The sequence below is a fragment of the Coenobita brevimanus genome, chromosome 12, assembly GCF_032717465.1.
Source record: "Coenobita brevimanus isolate Jiangsu-jjx chromosome 12, ASM3271746v2, whole genome shotgun sequence".
NCBI lineage: Eukaryota > Metazoa > Arthropoda > Malacostraca > Decapoda > Coenobitidae > Coenobita > Coenobita brevimanus.
Window position 1 is genome coordinate 8,370,569 of NC_136965.1, and position 23,301 is coordinate 8,393,869.

At 40.1% G+C, this 23,301-nt stretch overlaps 1 pseudogene; it reads right to left on the reverse strand.

Annotated features, from left to right (window-relative positions):
• Positions 1–492: 492 nt before the first annotated feature.
• Positions 493–611, reverse strand: LOC145414129 (5S ribosomal RNA; annotated as a pseudogene).
• Positions 612–23,301: the final 22,690 nt, after the last annotated feature.

The following is a 23,301-nucleotide window of genomic DNA, read 5'->3' on the forward strand; positions in this document are numbered from 1 at the left end:
TTTGGTCCCTATTGTAGGCATCATAGATGCCAAGGGCACTGGACCAGTAACTGCAAAACAGTAGAAAAAACTGTGTCTATGTTCAAATCGGGGGAAGACCAAGTCATGACAAAAAACGGACAAATGTAAAGAAAAGCAAGTCTAAAATTCACATAGGAGGAATGTTGGGAAATGAGTGTATCTTGATACCAGTTGTATGTGAGGATCAAAACGTTTCCTTATTTTTAGACACAGGCTCTCCAGTGAACTTAATAACACAAGAAGAAATAAATAGAATTTTTAAAAATAAGAAGAAAGTAACTTTTCTGGAAGAAGCTGATTTTGATTTATATACAGTAGATGGAAAAAAAAATAACAGTAAAAGGTATTTTTTCATTCATTGCCAGACACCATGTATCCCAAACGGGGTGGTCAAGGGCTTAGAGTTAATTGTTTTACAGGGAGGGGCACTAATCCTACACCAGACCCACTTGACACGTAGGGAGAGCGTTATGCCAACAGCATCTGGTGTTCCCAGGCGGTCACCCATCCAAGTACTAACCAGACCCAACGTTGCTTAACTTCGCTGATCGGACGGGAAGCGGTGTACTCAACTGATATTTAACCTTATCATACAAATGATAAGGTTAAATATCAGTTTCACAGAGACTACAAGACCAATCACTGCATTTTTCTATATCGTTGAAAACTTAGCAGTTAAAGCTCATATGTTACTGAGCTTAAGATGCATGAGAGCAGAGAACAACTTTACTCCCACAAATGAATGCAATAGACTTTGACAATGAATTCATAGTGGAAATACCATCAGAGCCCTCATCGATTAGTAAAAGAGAACTAAAAAGAATTTTGTAATATTAAAAGCTTAACCAAACATACACAAACAGATGAGTGTATAGATCCACTCACACCACCAGCCCCAGCCTTCATGATTACAGACCCAGGTAACAGTACTGATTTATCAGTTTTTCCCTCCCATCTCACCAATGATTTAGTTATACCACCTAATTCCTATATGAAAGTTACCATAAAGAGCATATTACGGAATAGTACTGTTCTTGTCTTAGAAGAATTATGTAAAGTAAAGGGATTGTCAGTAGAAAATGCATTATGACAGATGAATGACGAAGGGCAAACTCAGATATTCATAATTAATCACATAAATGGGGAAGTACGGTTGAAAAAGGGGACTTGCATAGTTAATATTGAAAAATGTCCCACCCCTGTGAAGGAAATAGTTATAGCTGGAGTTACAAAAGAGATAAAATCTACGGATAGAGAAAGCATAAAAGAGAATTTAATTCATTCAGGTGAATTTGATGAAGAAAATGATTTGTTAACCCTGCTGGAAACACACAGGGACACCGTAGCATTGCCCGGAGAACAATTAGGGTGTACTAACCTGATTAATCACAAGATTAATGTGCACCCAGAAACACCACCAATTTTCGTACCTGCCTACCGCATCCCACACTCCCAACGTACACTTGCAAATCAGTATGTCGATGAAATGTTAAAACTTGGAATTATTGAACCTTCAGTCTCCCCGTGGAATGCCCCATTATTCTTCTTGTCCAAACGAAATGGAGAAGTGCGTGCGGTAGTAGATTACTGTAAACTAAACAATCACACAATCCCAGACCGATTTCCCATGCCATTGCTAAGCGACGTTCTACAGGATATTGGGCCGGAAAATAATGTATTTTCCACAATCGATCTACTAAATGGTTATTACCAAATTCCGGTTGAACAGGAGTCACGTAAATACACTGCCTTTTCCACAAATATAGGACACTACCAATATACAAGAATGCCGGTGGGACTGAGGAAAGCCCCAGGCACATTCCAGCGTCTTATGAATTACGTATTGTCTGGAATTTTAGGACAAGGAATATTTGTTTATCTTGACGATATTATAATCGCAACGAAAAATATTACAGAACATCTCAAGAAATTAGACTTACAAAAGCTTAGTGATGCTGGTTTAAAAATTAAGCTTTCTAAATGCAAATTTTGCTTTAAGGAAATAAATTTCTTAGGCCACAGATTTAGTTCTAATGGTATTCACACCACTGATGACAAAATACAGGCAGTGAGAGATTTTCCTAAACCCACTACGACTGACGAAGTTAGACAATTTTTAGGTCTCGCTGGGTACTATAGGTCATTCGTACCACAGTTCTCTCATACAGCCTTTCCTCTATTCCAACTTCTCAAAAAAGATGCTATATTCCAATGGGAAGAAGAACAAAAACAAGCATTTAACAAACTAAAAATTAAACTAACCTTGTTTGGCATATCCGGATTTCACAAAATCATTTATTATCTGTACAGACGCATCAGTTAAAGGATTAGGGGCTGTACTGATGCAGGAAGATAAAAGAGGAAAGAATCAACCAACTGAATTTGCCAGGAAACAAACAAAAGGTGCAGAGAAAAATTATTGCACTACAGACTTAGAAGCACTTGCAGTGGTTTTTGCATTACAAAAGTTCCGAGATTTGGTATATGGTTACGAAATACACTTATTCACCGATCATAAACCACTAGTGGGTATGTTTAAAGAAAAACTCCTCTCTGGGAGGAGAGCAAGATGGAAATGTACAGTTGAAAACTACAATGTACAAATTCATTATATACAAGGTAAAATGAACATAGTAGCTGACGCATTATCTAGGAATCCGAACACAATTCAGGTCGCGGCATTAGATCTGAAAGGAAATATCCCAAACCACGATGATATCGCAAAAGCACAAAGACTTGACCCAATATGGTCTAAAGTTATATACAAGTTAGAAAGTGGAGATGACACAATTACCCAAACTGCATGTACCACTCGAACAATTCACAATAGTCAATAATACTTTATACAAGATCAACCCAAAACAACCAAACCGCCAAAGAAATACTAACCAAATGGTAGTACCTAAAGACATGATACCCCAAGTATTACAAACGATACACGATAGCCCACATGCAGGACATCCTGGAAAGGATAAGACATTCAAAGGAGCCCAGCTGTTATATTACTGGCCTTCATTACGAAAAGATATAAACAATCATATAGACAGATGCGAATTATGTGCAAAACACGAAGGATACCCAATCACACTTGCACCGCTGGGTAATTACCCTATACCACATCAACCATGGGACGTTGTCGCTGTTGATTTACTCAAGACGCCATTATCAAACAATAATAACCAATACCTATTCGTTGCAACGGATCATTTTTCCCGTTATGTCATTTTAGCTCCAATTAAAGATAAAACAGTAGAGACAGTAGCAAAGGCAATAACAGATAATGTAATATGTCGCTTTACTACCCCAAAGGTACTATAGTCTCACCAATCTAAAACCAAGGTTTGGGTGGAGTCCAGCCGGGGATTTCCCGGCGTACAGCGTTGCCTTGTTTCCTATACTTTGGCTAGTGACTGACCTGACACCGTTAGAGCTCGCCGCTCACATCTCGCCACCTGGCCTGACATGACTTCACCCACTTCTGTGTGTGTGTGTGTGTGTTTGTGTATGTGTGTGTGTGTAAAGACAAACTAATTTAAGTTATAAATATAGCTAAAATAATGAATTTAAAAATCGCATTCTCTCTCTCTCATATAATTTATGATTCCTAGTATGGGCCTGGATGTTGCCGCTCGTGAGTGTTTTAACTTATTTATTTCTATTAAGAAAATAGTGTATGTTCTACTGATTCCTTCAAATTATATTATAAACGTAATTGTTACATTACTTACCCAACTTAGAACTACCGTGAAAGTCGGTAAAAGTAACTACATTTTTTTCAGCACCACTGTAAAATATGTATCCCACGTTTCTTTATTGATGTACAAGAGCCATATGCATTACAAGTTTACCTTCCTTTGATATGCTAGAATACTTACGTTTATATTGTATTAGTATGTGTGTACCTATCTGTGATGCCTATTACATATATAACAGAATCTACTCATCGCTTGTTTAGGAAGTATGGCATGGCTGCACCCAGCGCCAAACCCCACCCAAACCTTGGTTTTAGATTGGTGAGACTTTAGTAAGTGATAATGGAGGAGAATTTAATTCTGATATCTTACAAGAAATATGTAAACAATACAACATCAAAAAGGTTAATGTTTTAGCCTATCACCCAGCATTTAATGGGTTAGTGGAGAGACAAAACAAAAAAGTATTAGATGTGCTACGACACATTCCCAATGAAAATTATGCAAGCTGGGATGATTGGATTCCCAGAGTAGAAGCCTCAATTAATGGATCTATAAATAAATCCATAGGTGACACACCACATTTCATTATATATGAGACAGATAAAAAACAACCATATGAGCTCTTAGAAGGTGACAGTATGCCCATATACAATTACGATGATTACTCTAAACTCCGTTTCCGTGAATTCCAGGACATACACAAAAGAGTCAAAAAACAATTAACGATGTCCAAGGAAGAAATGACGGAGGCATTTAACAAAAAGGCAAGAGATTCACCTATCAGCTTAGGAGACATTGTTCATACGAGAGACAATAAATTATCCCCAAAATTTGAGGGCCCATACAGAGTAATTAACATAAAAGCAAACAAAGTTTTAATTAAGTCACTGTCTAGTGGCGAAGAGAAACAATTTCATATTGACCATTTAAAACGAGTTTCAAGGGAACTATCCAATAATTATTCAGCATCGGATACAACCGAACAAGCGAACGTTACTCATGAAACCAATAAAGAAAACATTAATTACAAAAATAAACTAAGGTCATATACCAAGCAATCAAACATAGGTGCAACTATTCCAATAAAATCTACAGTACATCATTTACTAGAATTAAATAACGATTTAAACCCCTTCTATAAATAAAGTAACAATCAACCGTAACGCACATCATCACTATCATATTAGGAAATTAATATATTTTTTTGTCGGTAGGTAGCGATGAAGGGACTTATGCTATGGATTCTCCTCTACATAGCAAGAGGATAAGCTCACTTAGACCCCCAACACATAGTACGGCAAGGATGCCTCATAGCTCCAACGGCCACGACTTCAATCGTAAAAGACGTCATGAGTACTGAAATAAGTCTGGATTACTTGTATGAATTACCTTCTTATCTAGAAAATATAGCAAAACCCATGAGAACCCTGGACTTCATGATAGGAGGCTATGTTTCACAATCACATAACACAAAGGAAGTGGATGAAATAGTGAAGTTAGCGAAATGGAAAATAGAACAGGCTAAGTCAACTATGCTCATCATGATCCAAGATCTCCCATCTTATAGAACGGAGGTATTGAGCAACAGAAGAACATCACGTAATCGCCAAAAGCGCGGTTTGTTCGACCTGGGTGGCCCAGTTCTTGGGAACATCTTTGGATTGGCTACAGAGGAAGACCTTAAAAAATAAACAACAAATTTAATAAAATAGCTCAGGTACTAACATATCAAGATAAATTCATCACAGGACATAACTCAGCAATAAAGACAATTGTGAAAAATCTGAAAAAGGCAGAAAACATAGCTCTCGATAGTGTAGATAAAATAAGTGAAATGGAAGGTAACATAACACTTTTCCAACACTTCTCCATCATCACAGAACATATTGACACAATTCTACTACAATTAGACAACACTAGAGTTCGTTACAGGGCACTTATGCAAGGAATTTCGAATGCTGGTGATGGCAAGATCACAATTGACTTACTTCCAGTTAATGAGTTACGTCAGATAATTAATCAAGGCATACATAAACATAAACTGAAGCCTTTGCTCCGAAGCAGGGAATTCATGCAATATTATCCATATTTAGAAGCAACACTAACACCAACATCAGTAGCAGTTCATGTACCATTCATAACTGATGACCTGTTCACAGTATACCAAATACACCCCTTCCCTTCTATGAATAATAACACTTTGGTCATTATCAACATCAACACAGACACCGAACTCATCATGGTCTCCAAGAGACGGAACACTGTCACTTTCGCAAGTGAATCAACGATTGAACGAAAGTGCCGCACATCCTTACATGCTGTTCACCTTTGTCCTGCGTACATTTTCACGTTTCAGCCTACTGATACAGTCCCTTGTGAAATGGCTATCATCAGAAATAACAATATGCATCATCACTGTAACTTCACTTTTGCTCCAGATAAGCTTGTACACCATCAATGCATCGGACACTCACAGTTTTTTTATTTCACTCATAACACATCAGTTTACATAGTCTGTCCAGATATACCACCATCTCATACTTCAGCATCAGAATTATACATAGCGCCAGACTACTGTGCGGTATTTACACCATCCATGTCCACTTTATCCAACATCAATCACTATGCTAGCCTCAATCATACACACAAACATTTCCACCCACTGCCTGATATGGACTTAAACATGAGCACAAGTATTAAGTTTACTTCACCTAAGTTTGAAACTATGCAACTGATCAATGAAACAATGAAGCCCTGGGAAGATTTGAGTTTGAGTATGTTCAACCCATATTATGTGTATAGCCCAGCACCTACCGTCTTTATAATCTTCTGCATTGTATTTGCAGTAGTGCTGTTCGCAATGCACAGAATGCATGCAGGAATTGCAAATATGGAGTCAGTAGTTAGTGGGGGTAGAGTTAACATCCAAGTTAACCCCTCTGAATGAAGTGTACATATTTTGTATATATTATTAATCATTATATATATATATATATATATATTGTTACGGAACAGAGAAAGATAACGTACACTTTAAGTGAGAATACTAAAAATCATTACTGTCCCGTAAAGTTCCAGGTTCAAAACAAAAGAGTTAGGTAAAATTACAAGTTAAAGTTTAATGCTCAAACTAACAACTAAACATTCAGGACTCATAAGGATAATGTAATGGCAAAAAACAGGTTAAATATATGGTTAACTGCAATAGCCTCTATTAACACGAAATTAGCAAGAGTAAATTTATCTAAGTCAGCCCTGATAAAATGAGACTACCAGATAATACTCAGTGAATGCAAGATATATTATTACAGATACAAACTATTGTTAATAAGGGCTGACACCCAAAACACATGAATCACAAAAACCCCACTAGGCCTAAGAATTAACACCTTACCCTACACACTACAAGAAAAAATGCAATAACAGATATACTCAAATTACACAGCTGCTAGATGGTTGGAGACTTCCTGAGCACTCACAATAACAACTGTACAGGGGAGGACAGAGATGTGAACAAAATGAGGAGTAGATCTAAGTGGCAATAATGCAGAGACTGAGCTCATTATATAGGGGCCGGCAGAGCTTGATACAACTTGTAAAAAGGACGCACAAATGAAGCCATGGGGACAAAGAGTTGACAATCCTGCTCTGAACAATAGAAAGAACGACTTACTCTACTATGAGGGTAGAAGGGGGGAGTGAGGTAGAACACGCTCGTGATCAAACATGCAGCATACTGTACATTAGAATTACACAAAGGATGATGAAATCATAGGCTATGTAACACCTCCCCACAAAGAAAAAGAAATTTACAAAGGAAATTTCTTATTACTCTAAAACAATCTGTCTAAAGTCTAGATAAGCAATCTGCAATAACATTTTCTTTCCCCTTGACATGTTGTATGTCTAATGAATACTCCTGAAGAAGTAGACTCCATCTTGTCAATCTCTGATTTTTATCTTTAAACTTACTAAGGAATTTCAGTGGGTTATGATCGGTATAAATGACTATGGGGTCAAAACCAGAACACAAATAAAATGAAAAATGCTGTAAACTCAAAATCAAGGCCAAAAGCTCTTTCTCAATAGTTGAGTAGTTCTTTTGAGGTGGAGTGAACTTCTTACTGTAATAAGGTACAGGGTGTTCAATACCCTGATCATCCTCTTGCAGCAAAACAGCCCCAGCTCCTGTATCACTTGCATCAACAGCCATCTTAAAAGGCTTAGCAAAATTTGGAGTAGCGAGCACTGGCTGACTTAATAGGATAGCTTTAAGTTTGCTGAAAGAGGATTCACAGTTATCGGTCCAGACAAATTTAACTCCCTTTTTCAGTAGGTCTGTAAGTGGTGATACAAGAATTGAAAAGTTAAGAACAAATCTCCTGTAATAACCTACCATTCCCAAAAATCTTTGTAGCTCTTTCCTACTTTTAGGTCTGGGATGATCACTTATAACCTGAACCTTAGCTCCTGGTGGTGCAACATGTCCATCACCAATTACGTACCCAAGGTACTGAACTTTAGCTTGACCAAATTCACACTTTGATAAATTAGCTACATGATTAGCCTGAACCAAACGGTCAAGAAATTCACTGACATGGCATAGGTGATCTTTCCAGTTGTCACTGAAGATTAATACATCATCAATATAATCAACACACCCTGCCAAACCCTCCGTTACAACATTCATGAGCTTCTGAAATGTGGCTGGTGCATTCTTCATACCATATGGCATTACAGAACATGCAAAAGTCTTTCCTAGTGTTACAATACATGAGATCTCCCTAGAACGTTCAGTCATAGGTACTTGCCAGTATCCCTTTAACAAATCAAACTTACTTATGTACCTAGCCTTTCTGATCTTGTCTATGCAATCTTCTACGTGAGGGAGAGGGTAAGTGTCTGTTTTGGTTATCTGATTAACACGTCTGTAGTCGATGCAAAGCCACTGTGACCCACCTGGCTTAGGGACTAGAGTGACAGGAGAACTCCACTCGCTCTGACAGGGCTCAATCATCTTGTGGTCCAACAGGTAGCCAAGCTCCTTCTGGATGAGAGGAACTTTCACTGGGTTCACACGGTAAGGAGGCAGTTTAATTGGCTTTGCATCTCCAACATCGACATCATGCATCAACACAGTGGTTCTTCCTGGAGTGGCACGGAACACTTGCGGGTACTCCTGCAGTAATGCCGAAAACTCCTGCCTTTCCTCGGGAGCTAGATGAGAAAGCTTAGTCTGGAGATCATTCATGATATCAGGATTCTTCCCCAAACTATCACTCAGGCTCATGCTGCATGGGAGAACTTCATTTGCAGACTCGGGTGGAACAGCTACAGTGCAGACTGGGTTATTTTCGTCCCGCCTGTGATATAACTTTAGCATGTTGATGTGACAAAGTTGCTTGTTCTTTCTACGATCTGGTGTGGCGATGACATAGTTGACATCACTGAGTTTCTTCTCCACGAAATAAGGACCACTAAACTTGGCTTGAAGAGGTTGCCCATGAACCGGTAGCAGAATCAAAACCTGATCTCCTGGCTGAAAGTGGCGTAACCTGGACTTCTTATCATACCAAGTCTTCATCTTCTCCTGAGCAGCTCCTAAATTCTCTCTCGCCAGCTGTAAAGCAGTGGACAGCCGTTCTTTGAACTTCATCACATACTCCAGCAGGTTGACGTCATCTTCCTCCGACAGCCAGCATTCCTTGAGTAGCTTAAGGGGTCCTCTTAGTTCATGGCCAAACAGTAGTTCAAAAGGTGAGAAGCCCAGTGATTCATTTGGAGATTCTCTTGCGGCAAATACAACGAATGGAAGACCTTTATCCCAGTCTTTCTGATGTTCCAAACAGTATTTCTTGAGCATCGATTTGAGTGTTTGATGATATCTCTCCAACGCTCCTTGGGTCTGGGGATGGTAAGCTGAAGACGTGATCTGGGTGATGCCCAACTCTTTCAGAGACTGCTTGAAAACATTTGACATGAAATTACTTCCCGGTCTGACTGTACCTCCTTGGGCAGACCAAACTTTGTGAAGAACCCTAGCATTTCCTTAACCACGTTCTTTGCTGAGATATTTCTAAGTGGAATGGCTTCAGGATAACGAGTAGCCATATCAATCAGGGTCAACACATAAGAAAATCCTGAAGAAGACTTAGGAAGAGGGCCCACAATATCCACCAACACACGGGTGAATGGCGCCTCAAAAGGAGGAATGGGAACTAGAGGTGCAACCTTTTCGGTCTGATTACACTTCCCCACAACTTGACAGGTGTGACAAGACTTACAATACCAGGAAACATCCCTGAAGATACCTGGCCAGTAGAAGTGTTTCAAAATGCGTGCCACAGTCTTCCTCACTCCAAGGTGTCCTGCCAAACTGGAATCATGAGCCACTCTAATGATATCCTGCCTACAAACACGAGGGATGACAACTTGATGTACAACCTCCCATTCACAGTCGGCTGATGCTGTTGGGGGTCTCCACTTCCTCATAAGTACTCCTGACTTTATATAATAACAAGTAGAAGCACTGGCTGACTCTTCCTCACTGCAAGCAGAGTTAGCTAGACCTTTCAACTCAGGGTCAGCAACCTGCAACTCAACCAACTCTTGACGAGACAAATTATCAACACTACGGGGTACTGCCTCATCTGGTGAGTGGTCCAAATTAGCAAGAAAAGTGTCAGCTAGGATAACATCATCATCATCATTATCCTCTAAGTCACCAGTAACTTTAGACTTAGCCCTAGTGACAGCACATGCAGAGAACACATCACGGACATCACAATCCTGGGTTGCAGCCACTGGTTCACTAGACAACTGAGGAGCTGGACACACTTGACTTCCACCAATATCATTTCCAAGTAAGAAAGTTACACCTGACATTGGGAGTGTCTCAACCAACCCAACCATAACGGAACCATTAACAAAACCAGACTCTAAATTCACTCTGCACAGAGGGACAGAGAAGTAATTATTCCCTACACCTTGTAAGATTACAGTTTCATCAGAGGAATTAACATTAGAGCCTAGAACACTGGTCAGCATAAGGGATTGGCAAGCACCTGTATCACGATATATTTTAACTGATTTCCTGTCATTACTGTCCAGAGGACTGACAAAACCATCAGACAGGAAATTAGCACATGAACTCTTGAGAGTGTCACCCACGTTACTGCTCAAAAGAGGAGCTCCATCATGAGAATTTAATTTACCCCTCAAAGCAGGTTCAGTTAACTCAGTTAAAGAATTCTGGGAACTCTCAAGGGTGGACACTAGACCAATTGACTGAATATTTAAAGACTCCTTTTTGTTCACATCACGCTGTCTCCTGAAACATTTCTCTGTAGTATGACCAAGCTTACTACAATAAGTACATTTACTTTTCTGAAATCTAGAGGTGAAGCTGGTATTTACTTCCTGAGAAACATCATCTTTATTCTCTTTCCTGTTACCTGTACTCTGAGTAGAGGCAACGTACTTACTCTCAGCTTTCCTTTTTTCTTTAGAATATCTCTTGTGAGTGAGAACATATTCATCAGCTAAAACTGCAGCATCAGACAAATTATCTATTCTTCTCTGATCAAGATATAGGCTTACATCATTATTAATACACCTTTTGAAGTCCTCCAGCAAAATCATCTGCTTAAATCTGTCAAAATCAGAATCCACATGCTTTGAATTTAACCACTGCTCTAACAGATCTTCTTTGATTTTTGCATACTCAACATGGGATTGCTTATCTTGCTTATAAGTTGTCCTAAATTTTACTCTATAGGCTTCAGGAACAAGCTCATAGGCCTTAAGAATCAAGCTTTTAACAACATCATAATTATCAGATTGATCCTGAGGCAAAGATGCATAATTTACTTGAGCTTTACCGGTGAGAACAGTTTGAAGGAGTACTGGCCAATACTTTCGGGGCCAATTAAAACCTGTAGCTACCCTCTCAAACAACTGAAAATACTTTGTTAAATCAGATTCATTAAAAGGAGGGACAAGTTTAACATTTTTAGCCACATCAAAATCATCAGAGCTAGATGATCCAGTTCCACCTTGTTTCATGCGATACTCATGGTCTGCCTGAATCCTAGCAAGTTCAACTTGTGGCTGAAGCTCAGCCTCCTTAGCATTTGCCTGAAACTCAGCCTCCTTAGCATTTGCCTGAAACTCAGCCTCCTTAGCATTTGCCTGAGACTCAGCCTCCTTAGCACGAGCCTGAAACTCAGCTTCCTTAGCACGAGCCTGAAACTCAGCTTCCTTAGCACGAGCCTCCTGCAGAGCTAGCTGTAACTTAGCTATTTCAATCTGAGTTTGCTCATTTGGAGGAGTTACATTAAACAAGCTTTTATTAATCATGCCAGCAATTTGATCTTTGGAATGATGAGAGTGAACTGCAATTCTCAATTGTTGAGCAACAAGCTTAAGTTCATTCTTTGTTCTGTTTTCTACATCACACACTGTTTGCACATTTGACAAAAAATCTTTGGCTTCATCAAGTGTAGTAATAGTAGACATCATGAATAAATTACAATCACAAAATATCAAGTAATATCCTTATGATAATATCCTGAATATCCTGATAAGAGGTCGCGAAATTTATGTTACGGAACAGAGAAAGATAATGTACACTTTAATTGAGAATACTAAAAATCACTACTGTCCCGTAAAGTTCCAGGTTCAAAACAAAAGAGTTAGGTAAAATTACAAGTTAAAGTTTAATGCTCAAACTAACAACTAAACATTCAGGACTCATAAGGATAATGTAATGGCAAAAAACAGGTTAAATATATGGTTAACTGTAATAGCCTCTATTAACACGAAATTAGCAAGAGTAAATTTATCTAAGTCAGCCCTGATAAAATGAGAATACCAGATAATACTCAGTGAATGCAAGATATATTATTACAGATACAAAATATTGTTAATAAGGGCTGACACCCAAAACACATGAATCACAAAAACCCCATTAGGCCTAAGAATTAACACCTTATGCTACACAGTACAAGAAAAAATGCAATAACAGTTATACTCAAATTACACAGCTGCTAGATGGTTGGAGACTTCCTGAGCACTCACAATAACAACTGTACAGGGGAAGACAGAGATGTGAACAAAATGAGGAGTAGATCTAAGTGGCAATAATGTAGAGACTGAGCTCATTATATAGGGGCCGGCAGAGGTTGATACAACTTGTAAGAAGGACGCACAAATGAAGCCATGGGGACAAAGAGTTGACAATCCTGCTCTGAACAACAGAAAGAACGACTTACGCTACTATGAGGGTAGAAGGGGCGAGTGAGGTAGAACACGCTCGTGATCAAACATGCAGCATACTGTACGTTAGAATTACACAAAGGATGATGAAATCATAGGCTATGTAACAATATATATATATATATGTATATAATTAAAAAAATACAAAGAAGAATGACCCATGATATAGAAGTATGCTATATCAGTAGCATTGTCTTTTAATGAAATATTAATATCTCTTACCATAATCTTAACTTTAAACTATTTTTTTTTTCTTATGTGTATGCATTTTACTACAATAACCAATTTACAAACTGTATTACAGTTAAATAGTTTAACTTTAGTGCATTTATTCAAATATGAATACAACTTGTTTAAAATGTTATATTACTGGGTCATTGCAATTTACCATGAATATTATACCTGTACAATATTATAATCAATATTTTATATTATGAGTTAAGAAGAAGACTATTATGTATTAATGGATTAGCATATGTCAATAATGATTGCTGTAGGAGGACCTCCAGCAGCGTGACCGAGCAATGTAAGGACTCCATATTATAAATACAATTAATTATAGAAATCATGATAGATAGATAGATAGATAGTTAGACAGAGCACCAGGCAAGCCTGGGAATGGGATATGAGCTTGCAAGTCTAAGTGAAGAAATGTTGACAATACACCGGAAGCAGCAAGTCAGGGGATGAGATAGGTAGTGTGTCAGTGAGATAAGCACACGAACAATGCATAGTGACCATACACACACATACACAGATACACACAGGCTTCTAGAATATTTCAACAACAGTGTAACACACATGACACGACCTCTGCTACATCAGTATTTAGGAAGCAGAGCTCAGAAGGAGGTTAGCCATAGAACCGACAGGTAGTGGAGAGAGTGAATAAGAAGAGGGGTCCAACTAGACTTACTTAGTATATTAAGTCTCTGTAATACATATGCTGCTCAACTTAAGACTTTGAAGATATGAATCAAGATCAACTCCCTGTATTCATCTTTAACTCCTCCTGTTCTTCAATTATCAAACTAACAATAAAAACTCAAGACTCACCTATTACAAGAATAGAGAGTCAGAAAAATGTGTGCCAGTTAATGCCATTAATTCATAAACAATTATTACGATATATATATATATATATATTTTATGCGAGGAAGAAGGGACCAAAGGCCTTGAGCCCGCAGTAACAGTTCCAAGAGAAAATCGAAATACAATAGAGCCAAATTCAAGATCCGATCATTTTGAGATGCCTGGACACACTGCGTTTGAAAGACTGGAGATCATAGGCAGCAGGAAATATAGACAGAGGGAGACAGTTCCAGAGTTGACCTGTTGCATAAATGAAAGACTGGGAGTAATGGTCAACTCTTGCATTAGAGAGTTGGGCAGAAAAGGGATGAGAGTTTGCTGCCAGACAGGTGCAACGCGCCCGTCGTAGAGGTGGAGGAATGCAAGCAGACAGTTCAGAGGAGCAGTGACCATTGAAGTAGCGATAGAAAAGAGATAAAGATGCAACAGTGCGGCAAAGAGACAGAGGTTGAAGGGAGTCAGTAAGAGGAGAGTTAATGAGACGAAAAGCCTTTGACTCCACCCTATTGAGAAGAGCTGTATGTGGGGAGCCTCCCCACACATGAGAGTTGTACTCCACACAGGGGCGGATAAAACCCCTGTATAGAGTCAACAATTGTGCAGGGATAAAGAAAGAGCAGAGTCGGTTTAGCACACCCAATCTCTTGGAAGCAGATTTTACAAGAGATGTAATATGATCTTTCCAAGATAAGTCCCGAGTAAATGAAACCCCAAGCACGTTCAAGGATGATGCAGGATTAAGCTGAATATTATTAAACATTAATGGGTATACCTGTGGAAGATTTTGTTGGGTTGATAATTGTAAGAACTGAGTCTTAGATGCATTAAAAACAACCATATTATTTTTACCCCAGTCAGAGATACGAGCCAAGTCAGACATTAGGTGTGCCATAGCCTCATCCCTTGTTTGTTGAAGTAACTGTTGTGATGGGCATTACGGGAACCGAATGGAAAGGTGAAGGATCGAGTCATCAGCGTATGAGTGGATAGGGTTAGATGTACAGCTTAGAAGATCATTGATGAATAAAAGGAAGAGAGTTGGTGATAGGACAGAGCCCTGAGGAACACCACTGTTGATAGATCTAGGAGAAGAACGATGGCCGTCTACAACAGCGGCTATAGAACGACCAGAAAGGAAGCTAGCGATGAAGGCACAGATAGAAGGATAGAAACTGTAGGAGGGCAGTTTGGAAATTAAAGATTTATGCCAGACTCGATCGAAAGCCTTTGAGATGTCAAGTGCAATGGCAAAGCATTCGCCAAAGACCCGAAAGGAGGATGACCAGGAGTCTGAAAGGTAGGTGAGAAGATCACCAGTGGAGCGTCCCTGAGGGAACCTGTACTGACATTCGGAAATAAGGTTGTGGTAGGAAAGATGCCTTAAAATTTTTCTATTGAGAATTGACTCGAAAACTTTTGAAATACAGGACGTTAAAGCAATTGGACGATAGTTGGAGGGTTGGGAGTAGTCACCCTTCTTTGGGACTGGCTGAATGAGAGAAAACTTCCAGCAAGAAGGAAAGGTACAAGTTGACAGACAAAGGCAAAAGAGTTTGCCTAGGCAGGGTGTAAGGACAGAAGCACAGTTCTTGCGAACAACAGGAGGGATCCCATCAGGCCCATATGCCTTGTTAATACTGAGGCCAGTGATGGCAGAAAATCATCAACTGAAGAAATTTTAATGTCAGCTATGAGGAAGTCAATACCCACATATAGTGGCACATGTTTTTTTACTTCTTGGAAATCCTAAACTGCAGACTGATTGAAGAAATGTCGGCCCGTGTTAATAAACACAGATTATTATATTTTGGAGAAGAAACCATAACAGTATGGTAATATCAATGATATGGGGAGTAGTATGCTTCAGATCACCTGGTTACAGTTCTTTGCCCCGCCCACCAGTGGGGAGGCTGTGTTCGAATGTGTGGCTCATGTGTGGTAATAACACTGCCCGCCACACATCCCTGGTCAGAGATTAGTAATCATCAGTGTACATCAGGGGGGTGTAGCACGGTACCTGGTTTAATTTAGCGGGTGCACTACATCAGATGAGGAGTGGGAGTTATTAACCTCCCAAGTGCCAGTGCCGTTTTAAAACGGTCTGACATACTTCCACGGCCAATGCCAGTGCCCTTTTAGAATGGTTTGAAATAAAAAACTTCACTGTGACTGCATTTTTCAAATTTCGCGGGTAAAAACTGGCAGGCATGTAAGGTAACTGTTCCTCTACCATCCCTCAGGCTGTCAAGGCCATGCACTCACTCGCTCCCCCCCTCACGCTCGCTCTGCCTCACTCTGCCTGTGTGCCTCACCCAGTGCTGTACATAATGGAGGCCTTTGTAAATATTTTCATGTACGTGTAAGTTGTGAATATTTTCTTGTTAGTGTAAGGACTATATAATGAAGTCAAGTTGTAAATACCTTCTTGTAAATGCCAGGACTGTACGTAATGAAGTCAGGTTGTTCCTGTCTTCAAGTAAGTGTAAGATAATGCTTTCACAGTGAGAAAGACATGCAAAGTGTGATAGATGCTGACGTAAGAAGTAATCAGAAAAGTGTACTGAACATTGTTATACCTTCCCAGCATAAATACCTGAGTATACATTACACAGAGAACAGCTTTCACGTACGTGGTGAGCATGAGCGAGTGGCTATACCTGTATATGAGTAAGCAGGACTCAATAAAACTGATTTCCGATCCTCAATGAGCATTTTAATGGCGAAATTCGTTGTTTCCATATCAAAATCTATCATTTTAGTAAAAGAAAAAAAAAAAGGTCGAAAAATGGCTGGCACTGGGGTGACCCATAGGGCTAAAAATAGCTGGCACATAGCGGGTTAATCATATTTAACAGGTACAGTTCGCCGCACAAATGGCGTTCCTCACCCTCCGGGTCAAATTGTATATTTGGCAACGCCGTACCCAGATCCCCAACCCCCTCCTAACCCCATCTCGTAGTACTACCAACCTCCCCCGCCTTCCACTGACTCACGTATATGAGATAAAGGTTTCGTGAACCATTTACATCAGTTGCTATATACGTGAGTCAGTGGAAGGCAGGGGAGGTTGGAAGTACTACGAGGTGGGGTGAGGAGGGGGTTGGGGATCCGGGTACGGCGTTGCCGAATATACGATTTGACCTGGAGGGTGAGGAACGCCATTTGTGCGGCGAACTGTACATCAGAATGGGGGATAAGGTTCATGGTCTAATTTAGCAGCTACATCAGATGGAGAATGGGAGAATTCTTGGTCTAAAACAGTAGCCAAGTTCTTTGGATGAGGAATGATGAGATTTTTTATCTAATTTAGCAGGTATGTCAAAGGGGAAATAAGGTTCTTCATCTTCTCTAGAACGTATAGTAGGTCAGATGGGGAATATTGATACAACCCGTATAATATCCTGATTTAACTCGAGAGGTATTTAACCCGTCACGTCCCGACCGATTTCGCACCTCCAATACCCCCCAATCCCGAGCTATTTTGGAAATGTTTTTTTTGGCTAAAACCTCCGCTTTTGATGAGAAACATTGAAAATTTTTAGAGAAATCGCTCACATGAGGTTTAAGATACTCGATACAGGTAGCAGTACCTTCTTACCTTACTGAGTTTTCTATCAGCCTGGCTCCAAAGAAAACGAGTTCTATGGGAGGGTAACTATTCCACACCACTCATAAACGGTATTTATTTATTTATTTGGTACGAATTTATATGTAGTATGAGAGTATATTGGTTTTCAAACAGTAATATAGGCATTATAAGCATTGTTTCACTAACTCATCAACATACCTAACCTTTTTTGGTGACATTACCTGATCATCATTTCAGACTGTTTCTTCCTCTAATGCTATGTAAACTTTGTCCTCCACATTGTCATCAATTGGGGAATCACTCTGGCCCTGAATGTCTTTATTGGCCAGGTCACTGGTAACAGGTGAATTGCCGAGACAATGGCGTGCAGGGGAGGAGGTTATGCGGTGTAAGGCATTGTCCCTACCTGGCATCTTGTAGAGGAATAGAGGTAGGTGTCCCATGTATATGTACCAAAAATCATGCTCAAAAATTGAAAATTGTGCAAATTATGAACCTTGCAATTGCACAACGTACCAGTACGTCGTCGGGACTGGTAGTTACATAATGTTGCAAAGTACCCATACGTCGCCAGGACGCCTTGGGTTAAAGTAAAGTTTGGAGCTGGGAGACCTTAAAACTTGACTGATGCCTTCTATTAACACAGCAAGTAGGGTTACATTAGTAGCCAAACGCTCTGGCTCGACTAGCAAAGTCAGTGGACCACAGTGAGTTTTAGGAAGACCAGGAGTGTGGCAGCGTACACATTTGTGTACATCTAGGCAGTTACTGCAACAAACCTGTTACTTTTGCTGCTTCACAAAACCTAATTATAAATATGATGAAAGAAATTTGAAGATATCTGTAGTTTTCTGAATCAAAAGACCATTAATATTTATTATAAAGGTAATCATTATGTCATATAATCCATAAATTGATAGTTTATTTATTTATTCGTGTATCTGGTATTAACTCAGACATTTTGGCAGATTGGGGTTGGCGGATAATAGTATACCAATTTCTGTCTGAATAATTTCATCAGATGGCTGGATGTAGCATGAGGAAAATGGGTAATACATCAACCTTCTTGTCTGAGTTACTTTCTACCGTCCACTGTCCATCATTCACAGACCCACACAAACACACACACACACACACACACACACACACACACACACACTACACCGCTCGCTGGTGCAGTGGTAACATTCCCGCTTGCCAACTGGTGGACGGGAGTTAGTGCCTCACTCAGGTTGCGAAAAGTTTCACTGACGAAGTGGGTGGTTACTGTCCCCCTTGAGCAAGGGGACGGGTGTGTGCATATGTGATGGTCACAGCCTTGCCCTTAGATCGGACTATATGAGCTCTCAGCTCCCTTCCGGGAGGGTAAAAGCTGACGATCACGACCATCAAGTGATCCTGACCGACCCGGTGAATTATAATTACACACACACACACACACACACACACAATATGATTATTGCGATGTGCAGCTGATTATACTGGATCTTTTTCCATGATGGCATAGCACACCATTATGTCAGGTTAATATAAAAACACTGAATAAATGAAGATGTAGGGATTTTTTTTTTTTTTTTTTACGTGTCCGACTCTGGACAAAGGCTTAGGGCCTATTTCTTGGGGACAGTGGCCTATCCCAAGGCCCAGTAGTCCTCCTACACCTCCACATGTCACCACTTCGGCGCTAACACCCACCGTCCATATTGAATATATGCTAGGGCTGTCTCATACAGGACTGGTGTACTGGTATTAGCGGGAGTACGACATGTCGGTGGGTCATCTGGTAGATCAGGAAAGTCTGCTTTTTAGGAAATTCAAATCCTTAAACTGTTCCCTGCCCCAGCCGGGATTCGATCCTGGGTCCATTAGGACTACAAGCCACCTCTCTACCGATTCAGCCAACGCGCAAAACGTGCAGAAAACTATCGAGGCAGCAAAACGTGTAATCCCATTCCTATATACTTTGTTCATGGCCTACTTTTGTGTACTGCGTGGTTGGTTATTAGTTATACCATTATCATGACACTTTTCGGGAACCCTTGTGCTTCACCATAATGGCACATGCTGGAGAGGAGAAAATGTAGCGATGGGATTATTTATTTTACAGCCTCAACCTTGTAACGACAGTTTTGGCGTACTGCCATTCGTACATCTTCAAACATTTATTAATAATTGAAAATTCTTGCCTGGGTGATTTTTAATGCCGCTGTGTAAAAAGCTCTAGTTTTTTGTAAGTTTTTCGATTTAACATCATCGTGTTAGGAAAGGTATTAATGAAGGCTTTGACTAACCTGCTCCACTTCGACAAACCTCTCAAGCTGAGAACAAAAAAATCTGACGAAATTAACAAGAAGCTCTCAGAGACAACAAAGCCCACAACTTGCGATCGGTCTATGATCGAACTTTTGACCTAGTTCTGTGACCTTCACGTTTGATTGTTCTCAAACCTGAAATACTTTTTTTTGCGTGACCATTAACCCCTCCAGTATATTCGACCTTGATAAGTCTTTAAGTTTACCTTGGCCTTTGTTCTATTATTTTCAAAATTGAACACTTTAATCCATGGCTGACCCTAAATCGTTTCACCAGTTTTAATCCAAATTGACAGAACTTTCCGAGTTTAAGAGCTGAATGTATGACACTCCTGTGACCTTAAATTTTGAATTTCATCAAAACTGAAGCCCTTTATCTGTTAACCACCATTTACCCATCTACCAAATTTTGTCTAAATAGGACGAAAACTGTGAAAGTTAACCAGTTGCCGATGTGTTACCTTTGATTTTTTTTTCGGTCAATATCTACCATGCCTGTGACCCAATGAAAACTGCGACCCCTCTGTGATCGTTTTTTTCCATTTAGACCTGGAGGGGTCTAAGCAAGAAGAAGAAGAGAAGATGAAGAAGGAAAGAAGAAGAAGAAGAAGAGGTAGAAGGAGAAGAAGAAGAAGAAGGGAAAATGAAGCAGTGAAAGAAGAAGAAGAAAAAGAAGAAGAAGAAGAAGGAGGAGGAGGAGGAGGAGGAGGAGGAGGAGAAACAAAAAAAAAAAATGGAAAGAAAAAATGGGGAACTCGGGATTTTGTTGATTGTGTTTTAGGGTGTTAGAGCGCTTTTCAAGCTATTTTAGAGATGCTTTATGTGTAGACAGACATGAGAATCAAGGCTAGATGCTTAAAAAAACTAAGAACATCGATGTTTAGCAGTTGCCAAGAATTACGTATGTTAGGCTTTCTATACTCAGAGTGTCTACCGACACTGATAGGATGGATAATAAAAGGTATGGAATTTCCATTCTAAAGATATTGTAATATCCTCTAAGTCTTGAACTGGAATGTATGATATATTGCGTGATAACAAACTGTGTGTTGTTAGCTCATTGGTGCCACTTGTAACCAGTACACTGCCTGTGAACTTTATACATCTTGGAGCAGACCTTCACTACCCATGGACCACGTAGCCTGCAATGAGCTAGTAAATATAGGAATTCTATCTTCCCATGTTCAAAATCTTCCTACTGGGAACTTCAATTCTCTGTCTGTCTGTCTGTCTGTCTGTCTGTCTGTCTCTCTCTCTCTTGCTGAATTTGAACGAACTTCACAATATTACAAACTTTCCGACACAGCTCTCCCCCCCATAGTTTCATCCCTGGCTCCATTGCTGCTGTGACCGCTGTGATGGACACAGCTCTGAGCGGTTGGAAAAATGATGGGTGGAAAGATCAGTTTCTTTGATGAAAAAAAAAAAAAAAACTTGTGGTACAAGTGAAAAGAAATACAGTATAATGAATAAAAGTTGGTGACAGGCATGTAAAAAATAACAAGTTGCAGTTGATGAGCCTTGAGCTTATCCTGCTCATAATAGTGCTGGAACACCGATTTTCATACATAATTTCACTGTGGATTTGACGATACTTGTGTACAGCTGCTACAAGGGTCGTTTCAGGCAGAACAGACCTAATTTTCATATTCCGTATACCTTTGCTTTATTGGCAAGTTTTGGTGAGCTGATCTGTTGAACCAGAGAGCATGAGTGTTCATACACTTCGATTTCGTTTGAAATGATAGCCCCAACACTCCTTCCTGCAGCGCACCTGAGAGGCAGGAATTAAGTCCAAACCACAACCAAATACTTATAAAACAAGATTCGCATCTTCAAAATACTATCCCTTCCTGTCTTTTTGGCCGTGAAACATGGACGCTGTATAGTGCTTTTGGGAAGGCGATTTAGTCTGTTGTGTATAAAAGGATTAGGAGGATCACGAGATATCGAAGGAGCGCGTGAGTGAATAATTACGTGAACGCCAACTCCGTCTATATAGGTACATATCTCGTCGATATGAGAATAATCTGCTAATAAAGTAGGTGGTCAGTTTCTTCCCGTACGCTCAAAGAGAACATGGAAACTGCATACCCATTCCTGCGATATGTATGCTTATTTCGTCGAAATCCAAATGCTCACTTTCCTCTATTTCTGATCGTTTATATTTCTGTGAGGGCGACTAACTCTTCCAAGAATCATTGTGGGGAGGGAGAGGGAGGAGGGGGAGGTACTTTCCCTAAATAGCGCTTTACGGATGAAAGTCTAACACAACATGTTCCAAGATATCAAAAAGATATATGACCTCTTCTCACTACAGATACATCAGAGAATATTTTTGTTGAGGGGGCTGACCCCTCTAAAATCGTGACTGAAAAACTGTACACTGTGGAAGACCTTCCCAGTAAGCAGACGAACTCACCTGGGACGTTTCATTTGAATCCATCGAATAACCTCAGAGTTTAAGCACACACACACACACACACACACACACACACACACACACACACACACACACACACACACACACACAAGGACAGACAGACAGACAGACAAACAGACACACACACACACACACACACACACACACACAATGACAGACAGACAGACAGACAGACAAACACACACACACACACACACACACACACACACACACACACACAAGGACAGACAGAGAGACAGACAGACAGACAAACAGACAGACAGACACACACACACACACACACACACACACACACACACACACACACACACACAAGGACACACACACACACACACACACACACACACACACACACACACACACACACGTACACACGTACACGTGCCCGCGCGCGCGCTGAATCTCCCGCAACGATATATATACAACAAGGTGCCGAAAATGATACCATCCTGCCTCACAGGGCTGATAAACTAATATCAGAGAGAGAGAGAGAGAGAGAGAGACCGAAGTATAGGAGACCAAGGGTAGGCCACAAAATTCATGGCTGGAACAAATCGACCATTTCTTTCTTTTTGGGGGGAAGGGGAGGGGGAGAGAAGAATTGCCACCGAGAGGCTACGCAAAAAAAACCCTGTGAGTGGATCTGGAGGCTGGGTGAGGCTGTGCACTATTGTGTCGGCCGCCTGAATGAGTGAACGAATTCTCTTTTTAGACAGCTAAAAGTATGGTGTTATATTTTGAAAAGTTTAATGAGACTTGTTGCTGTCACAGAGGGGAATAATATAAGGGAATTGAAAAGAAAAACGAGAAATTAAAATATGGACGGCTGCAAGACGAATTATCCGAGCAGGTGAGAAGATAATTATGACCGTG